We start from the raw sequence: 8,698 nt of genomic DNA, 5'->3' as shown, positions 1-8,698 counted from the left end.
TCAAATGTCCTCCAATCAAGTGGTTTCTCTTGCAGGATAGATGTTGGAGCTATAAAACGTTCCAAGGTTGCAGATCAGATTATGGACAGAGCATATACGGGACTGAAAGTGGAGTCTATCTATACAGTATATTAACACTATATAGGTATGTTGTTGGTGTATAAACTGAACCTGGGTTCGATTCCCGCCTGGGGCGCTGTTGGCACCGTGCTCCGGCGGGTTATCTTCCAAAACAGGAGCCTTTCTGTGTGGAGTTTGCATGTTCTCCCCGTGCTCACATGGGGTTTCCTCCACCTCACGTCAGTAAGGACCCCCACCAAAAACATGCACCCATCATCGTCTGACCAGCGATGGACACTTATGGACACTTATCACAAGTGATAAGTGGACACTATGGACACTTATCACCTGGTCCCCGGGCGCGTCCACGTGTGCTGCCCACTGCTCCTGGCTGTGCCCCCGGAGGAAGGACAAGCCAGGATGGGTCAAAAGCAGAGGAGCCATTTCACCGGCCACCATCAAGCATGTGCATGTGTGTGTGTGTGCAAGCATGTGTTGTGGAGTGTCGTGTGACAATTAAAGACTGTTTCTTCTTTTCTGTTTCTTTTCTGAAGGGGAAGGTCTACAAGACGGTAGTGGGAGCAGCCATGTTGTACGGTTTAGAGGCGGTGGCACTGACAGAAAGGCAGGCGGCTGAACTGGAGGTGGCAGAGTCGAGGATGTTGAGATTTTTCATTGTGAGCGACAAGGATGGACAGGATTAAGAATGAGTACATTAGAGGGACGGCTCAGGTTTGACAGTTTGGTGAAAAAAGTGAGAGAGGCCAGATTGAGATGGTTTGGACACGTGTGTAGGAGAGATGAGAGTTACATTGGGGGAAGGATGCTGAGGATGGAGCTGCCAGGCAAGAGGAAAAGAGGAAGGCCAAAAGGGAAGGTTTATGGAGGTGGTGAGGGAGGACATGCAAGGCGGTTGGTGTAAGGGTGGAAGGTGCGCAGAACAGAAGGTATATGATCCGCTGTGGCAACCTCTAACAGGAGCAGCCCAAAGAAGAAGAAGAAGAAAGTTGGTTTATAAACTGACTGAACTACAAGTTTTGAAAAGAATGGCCATGAGCCATTGCTATTGTAGAATTCATCCAGGTGGCGAAATATGATCCCATACCAAATAGCATTATGAATGGAGAGAAGAAATGCCCAGTCTACATGGTCCAAAAGCCTTCTCTGCATCGGAGGCGACAGCAGAGGGAAATCGTAATTGATGTCAAACTTGCGTCAAATTGAACATCTTCTTGTGTTTTGCGGGAAATGTCTGCGCCCTAACGAAGTCAGGCTGAATCATATTCTTTTTCAAGGCAGAGTGGCGGTGACGCTTTAAGCAGCGGCCAAAAAATTGGTCAAACATGACAATTTTGAAGTTTTCAAATTCTACAGTTTGACGGATTACACACCGGCGGCTCATACCTCCTGGTAAAGATCGCACGCTGGCCGTCACAATGAGACACACAACACTGCTCGGGGGATACACGATCCGACGAGCGTCACCTCACCACTGGCACTGTCGCTCAATGGCACTGAGACACACACATACACACGCAAGCGCACACACACACACACACAAACAAGCACACTCAAACACACACACACGTACACACACACGCACACACACACACACACACAGTGTTGGCACTGTTCCTGGTCATAGTGACAGCTGGCTCTCTGTCTTCGCTGGTGGATAGTACGGCCTTGCTATCAGCCAGTTCTACCTCTATTGAGGGACTTCCAAACTAGAATTATTACAGTGTCAACTGACTCCTCATCTAACTGGATACTGTATCCTGCTCTCTAATTACTAACTTTATGTCATAGTTAGGTCAAAGTCACAAAGAGGGACTTTGGTCGTTTGAAGGATCATGTCAAGCTTTTGGTGTGGAGACAGTGACCCGGATAGGGTTTCCAGCATAATGCCCCTCACTTTCTAGAGTTGGCAAAGCGCTGGTTGAGGAATGAGGCACTTCAGGTCGTCCAGTGCATTCTAAATAGGTAGGGAGGGACATTTCTTTTCGGAACGGCACATAGAGAATATCAGCCGTTGATGACAAGCAGCAAGGCTGATGTGTCCAAGTCGCCCCGGTGATAAGATCACGTGCTTACCACAGCCGTCCGTGACTCAGAGTAGGAGGTGGGTGTCTGAAAGCTGTCGCAATCACGCACTCCAACACCCTACCTAATCATCCACCTACCGCGCCACACGGATGATGGAGGGGGGAGAGAGCCAGAGAGGAGGAAGGGAGGGAGGAGCAGGAGATCACGAATGAGAGCGACGGGAAGGGAAAAGTGATAAACGTCGAGCGAAGGGGAGTAAACAAACGCGCGCAACGGTCCGACGGACGGGTACGAGGGCCGTGCGGTCGACGGCCAGCCAGACGAAAAAAAAAAGGCCAAACGTCCGGGGAGAGGGAAGGGGCGAGCGGGGAGGCCTCACATACACACGTAAGATTGTTTGTCAATGAGCAGATGTCCCCTGACTCAGTCAACAGGAGGAAAATGATGGATGGAGAGAGAGAGAGAGAGATTGAGAGAGAGAGAGATTTAAAAATGATCTGACTTCGTCTCCCTCTGACAGCATGAGACGTTGCAGTTTCAGCCTACATCTGCCTCTCTCGCCTTCGTGACTCATGGCGGACACAGCAGTAAGACTGGCTCGCAGCGCCCTCTGGTGGCCGCGCGGTGTCACGACGTCAGAGGTCAGATTTCCCTGTTATACAAGAAAATTGTTTCAAACCTAAAGGAAAATCATTGACAAAAAAAAACAAAATACGTGTTTCGAGAGCTTGGGATCTCAACGGCTGTCGATATATCATGGTCATATCATGTTTTAATAACGTTTTTAATGGTGTTTGGAGAGAATAATGTCATGTTGTCATTAAAATAGGTTGGCATTTCACATAAAAATCTAGTGAGAGATCAGAGAGCGAGTTTTTTTTTGTCTCCTGTTTTTTTATTTGGATGAATGAAACACTTTCAGTTACAAAAATGACTTAAAATGAACAACACTGTACAATGAACAAGCAGAATTATTTTTCGTCTTTTTTGGTTTTCAAGATAAATACACTAAAAGGCTAACTTGCTACCACAAGGAAGGAGGGAGAGACAGGAGGTGGGGAGGGACTACTCACAGGATGGGAAATCACACATGGAGGTAATGGGGGCACACACACACACACACACGCGCACACGCACACACACACACACACACAACACACACTCTGCTCTAGGGGTACATCAGCTCCCGGCATGCAGCTTCGACTGCCAAGTCACAGATAACATCAGTCTAAGAGAAAACCCCTGATCCCAGGAAAACCCCTTGATGCCCACAGATGCGCGCGCACACACACACACACACACACACACACACACACACACACACACACACACACACACACACACACACACACTTACAGAGACAGGTACAAGGGTCAGGAAGGCAGACAAACAGACAAACAGACATACAGACAGACAAACAGACAGACAGACAGAGGGACAAACATTTGGAAAGACATTGGGGAAGGCCAAATGAGGGGGTGGGGAGGGAGAGGGGATTTTTTGGGGGGGGGTGGTCTGACGTGGCAGCACGAGCAGAAAGGACAAGAACTGAAGAAGGATCAGAAGAACAGCTACAGAGATACCAAGAGAAACTTCATTATGATCATCATCATCGTCATCGTCATCATCATCATCATTATCTTAATCATCACCACCACCCTCATGATCGCCTTCATCATCATGGTCATCATAAGTACGAGAAGCTTAAGGTTATTTTTCCAATGACAAATACTTAAAAATATACATTTCATCATCATCATTATCGTCATCATCATCCTCTTCATTATCTTAATCATTATCATCATCATCATCATCATCATCATTATTAATATTATTTCCCTTTGGATAGCTGAGGTTAGCGCTTCAAAGACCGGCTCACTAGGTGACAGAGGGAACAGATGGATAGAAAAGGAGGGAGAGAGAGAGAGAGAGGAGGAGGAGGAGGAGGAGGAGGTGTGGTGAACGGGCTCGTGTCGAAGAGAAGGTCAAGGTAGTTTCTTTGGTTTTATTCTTTATCTTCTGACTCACGTTGCTGTCTCGCTTAAAAACCTTTGGACTAAAGCTGTATATTGAGAGAAGAGAGATGGAGGGAGGAGAGAGGGAAAGGGAGATCGCGAGAGCGAGAGAGAGAGAGAGAGAGAGAGAGTACGAGTGCGTGTGCGTGTGCTGACTACGGGAGTGGGCTCAGCTCGCTTCGTGGGTTTTTTTTTGTTTTTTGGGTTTTTTTTTTTGGTTTTCGTTTGCCTCCTCCGGCGCCGCACGCCGCCTCGGCCCTCCCGCTGTCTCTCGGACAATCACGCCCTCCGACGCCTCGGCTCCCGGCCCGGCCGTCTCCCCCGCGCCCTCGCGAATCGCTTCAACTCGGGCACAAAAAATTGGTGCGGGCTGTGATCCTCGCTCCACCCTGTGGGGCGACGATGGAAATTCCTCCCCGCACACTCGTCTCTCGCCGCCCCCCCGAGGCGGCGGACGCGTAAAAAGCGATTTTATTTTTCGAGGAGGCGTTTGGGTGAACGTGGGGGGGGGGGGGGGGGTTAGGCTTAACCAACACCCCCCACCCCCTCACCTCGGGGAGCGCTGCGTGCGCGGCGCCGGGTCGCCGCGCGGGACGTTAGCTTTGGTATCGTTCTCTTTTTTTTAAGGGGGATATCCCCGCCGCGGAGACCCGCGCTTCACGCCCGCTCCCCCCGGCCCCCTGAGGCTGACGCACAAAGGCGCCCCGTCGGGAAAACACCCGGAGCCTGGTAAAGCTGCGCTGCCACCCCGCCTAAGTGTCGGACCCCCGGAAACGAGTCGAGGGGGGGGGGGGGGGCGGGGAGGGAGAGCGCGGAGCGAGGACGTTCCACTCTGGGGGAGAGGGGAGAGGGGGGAGGAGGAGATAGCCGAGCAGGACAGCGGGTTGAGAGAAGATTGGTTTCCCCTACTCTGACACCTCTGACAACATGAACACCTCCCTCCCCACCGGCACTTCCACCATCTTAACACACACACGCACGCACGCACGCACGCACGCGGCGTCAGGAGCTGTGTCTTTATGTGTCGCCCAGCAACCGCGGCCGCAGCCCCCTTCCCGGCGCCCCGCCCCGCCCCGCCCCGCCCCGCCGCGCTTCCTGCTACACGTGCGCTGGTCAAGAGCGCATCAGCTGGTACGTGTGTGACGAGCGGAGGTGACCACCGATGGCTCCTGTTTTTTTAAAGCTTTTAGTTGAGGGAAGGGTGTGTGTGTGTGTGTGTGTGTGTGGGGGGGGGGGGGGGGGGTGCTATTGGACACCGGACGTAAGGGCCCTAGACATGTCCGAAACAGCGGCTTTAACCCCGCAATCCAGAGGTTCGACAGGGAGGAAGCGGTTCGGGGCGGGGCGGGCTCGGTACGAGGAGAAGGCTGTGCGTTAAAGCTCGACACAGGGGGTTTGTTTTTCCACGGGGATACGGTCAGTGTGTGCGTGCGTGTGAGTGTGTTTTTGCGTGGATGCTGGGACAACAAAGTAAGGCCGTTGGAATCGGGGGAAAAAAAAAAAAAAGAACAATAAAAATCGGGCCCTCCCAAACTCTTCACAATGAAACTTTGGTTTGAGCCGAGCTTTAGCGCGCCCGCGTCCAGCCGCACAGCACGCACGTCGTGCCACGGCAACGTGTCCGCATCCCCCGCGTTGAATCCCGTCCTTTTTTTTTTTTTTTTTTTTTTTTTTTTTTGTTTGTTTGTTTTTTTTTGTTTAAGCATTCATCTATTTGGTTTATCATCAAAGAATATGAGGTATATGATGAACTATCTCTCTTTTACATCCTACAGTGGACCAGTAAAACACAAGGTTCAAACCAACCCATTAAAAAAATATTAAAAAATGAAGAAGAGAGGTCAACGGGTCAACAGAGAAAGGGAGAGGGACGTGAGCAAGGGTGTTGAGGGGAATGCAAGTTTAAGAATAAAAACAAAACTCACCTTCCCCTCCTCCCGCCTCTCCTCCCCCTTTCCCTCTAGAATTGACAACAACAGCAACAATAAAAAAAAAAACCTTTTGCCTTCGCCTCAATCTTCTCACTCTTGATTATTGTTGTTATTTATTTATTTATTTTTTGGTTGTGTAGCAGTAAAGCTTTCAGTTTCTCCCGGGGGAGGAAATAGAGAGGATGGAAGCAGCACTCTGTCCGAAAATGGGAGCGCACCGAAAACGCTACGACGGCGGCAGACACAAGACGTCGAGCTTCCTGTTCTGGCTCGGTTCAAATCTGGCGTCAGTTTCCCTCGTTATTAGGAGAAACTATAATTGTGTGCGTGCGTTTTTTTCTTTTTGTCGTTGTATAAAGCAAACATCTCCGCTCAAAAGGCTCAGAATCAAAAAAACAATAATTCTCCAAAAGGTGCCCTCCATCCAGACGGTGCTGTCCATGCCCCCTGTGAGCTCCACCCTCCCCTGTAAGAGAAGAGCGTCTCGATGAGGAAGAGGAGTTTACAGCCGACCCTCAAGTCAGCCATAGTGTCTTGGGTCCTACGGGACCCGCGGTTGCATTTCTGGTATTATTTGGTTTGAAGAAGTGAGAAAGTACTTCAGCAGGTGGGGGTTGAGGCGTGGGGGTGGGGGAGGGTTGGGGGGGGGGACGTGGGGGCACACATACTCCAAAATATTTTTCCAGTAAAAAAAAAAAAAAAGCACCTCTAGAAATAAATTAACCAATAAATAGCAAGAAGGAAAAGATTATACAAACAAATCCACCTACCATACCCTGAATAAATAGTACAATCAAAGTCTAAATCATCTTGACAAGGAAAAAAAAAAATAGTCCAAAGAGAGATAGTTAAGATTTTTGGTCTAAAATCAAGTCATTATCATCAACGTTTTTTAAGATCTTTTTCTCCAAGACATTTTTGTAAGTTTTTTTTTCTTTTAATACATTAGCGATAAGTAAGCAGTAGAACATAGATCTTTTTTTTTCTTTTTTTCTACAAAATCTATAGAAGCACTAACAGATACATTCCGTCTAAGAGTCAACATGGAGAGGCTCCACCTTCAAGGTTCGAACCCCGCGGGTTTGGTTCGTGAACATTTCTCGCGTGTCAGCTGTTTTTTCCTGGTGCGGATCGAAACCGAGTCGTCTTTGGATACATTAAGTCCAGCTTCCCGCTTCAACCTGACCGAGGCGTGTGGCTGTGGAGCCGTCGTGCGCGTCCTCCTAGCGTGTGTTCGTCCGCCGTCTCTGGGAATTAAACTCGCGAAGGGACATAATTACAAATCCCGTGATTTTTTTTAAAATTAAATTTAAAAAAACATTTCACCACCGTTTGGACTCCCATGGACGCCTGCACACAGAAACACACGGGCTTACACCTCAGACAAGTTGCCCCGAACCTATTTCTGAGCCCTTGCGCAAAGGTCAGCGAGATTCCCCCCTTTTATGTTCTGTTCCTTGTTTGGTTTTTGGTTTGGTTCGATATTTGGTTTGGGTTTTTTTTACGGTTTCGCTTTTCAACTCTAGTTTTTGGCTTTTTTGTGTGTCCTTTTTTTTCTGCCAAGACAGTCTGTTTCTTTATCTAATAAAAATCTGGAAGCTAAATTTTCACAGTATTTTTCCAACCACCTGATAAAAATCTCTAGCACGACTACGAAAAAATAAGGAGCTCTTGTAGTAAGTAAGCGAGTACGTTATTCCAAATGAGTATAAGCACTAAAGTACAGTACATAAAACAGCATCAAGAGACACAGCAGAGATAAAACAATGAGAACCAACCAACAGAAAAATAAAAACAGATTTAGAAGATTCAGTTCAGTGAGGTCATTAGCGTTTAGCTCCATCCAGGACCAGAGAGCTGCGCTGGAGAGAGGCAGAGGAGGGGAGGGAGTCTATGTCCTATTGAGCTGTCTGTCTGTCTGCCTGTCCGTCCGTCTGTCCGTTACTTTATCTATCCATGCTACACAGTTTGATAGCAGGGCGGTGGCTGACAGCCCCAAGCGAACAGACAGACCTGGAGACAGATGATGCATGGGCTCCACTCCTTTCCAAACCTACAGTTTGTACTCCTTCCCCTCCTCCCTCCAGCAATATTTGGTTGGGTTTCTTTTTGGTTTGTTTCTGTCATTCCTTGGTTGTTGTTGTTTTGGGTTTTTTTTGTTTGTTTGTGGGTTTTTTTTTGGTTTGGGGTTAATTTTTGGTATCCTCTTATAAAAAGTGTGACGCCTTCTTCCCCTCACTACAATGTGTCCCCCCATCGCACCTCCCAGGACATGCCTACACCAGGGGCGAAATCTGGCCTCCCTTCTGGGGTTGGGGTCGAGGGTAAGGATCAGTCCCCCGAATAAAGCTTCCCCTGTAGGCGTCAGGAAGGGGTCAGTGGAGGGGTGTTTCAACCAGGGCCTCGAATGGCAAAGTCCAGTTATTGTTCTCAGCCCCCATGTTTCATTGCGGTCTTACATCTCGGCCGACCCTCTCAGAAGAGTCCAGCCGCGTGAATGCTTTGGTTTCCAACAAGAATTAATATTAGACTGAGGTGGAAAATGACAGTGGAATATGATTGATGGAGTGATGATGAACACACACGCACACACACACACACACACACACACACACACACACACACACACACCGGCACACACCATCA

This window comes from Zeus faber, assembly GCF_960531495.2.
Source record: "Zeus faber genome assembly, chromosome: 8".
Lineage (NCBI taxonomy): Eukaryota > Metazoa > Chordata > Actinopteri > Zeiformes > Zeidae > Zeus > Zeus faber.
This window is presented reverse-complemented; position numbering follows the sequence as displayed.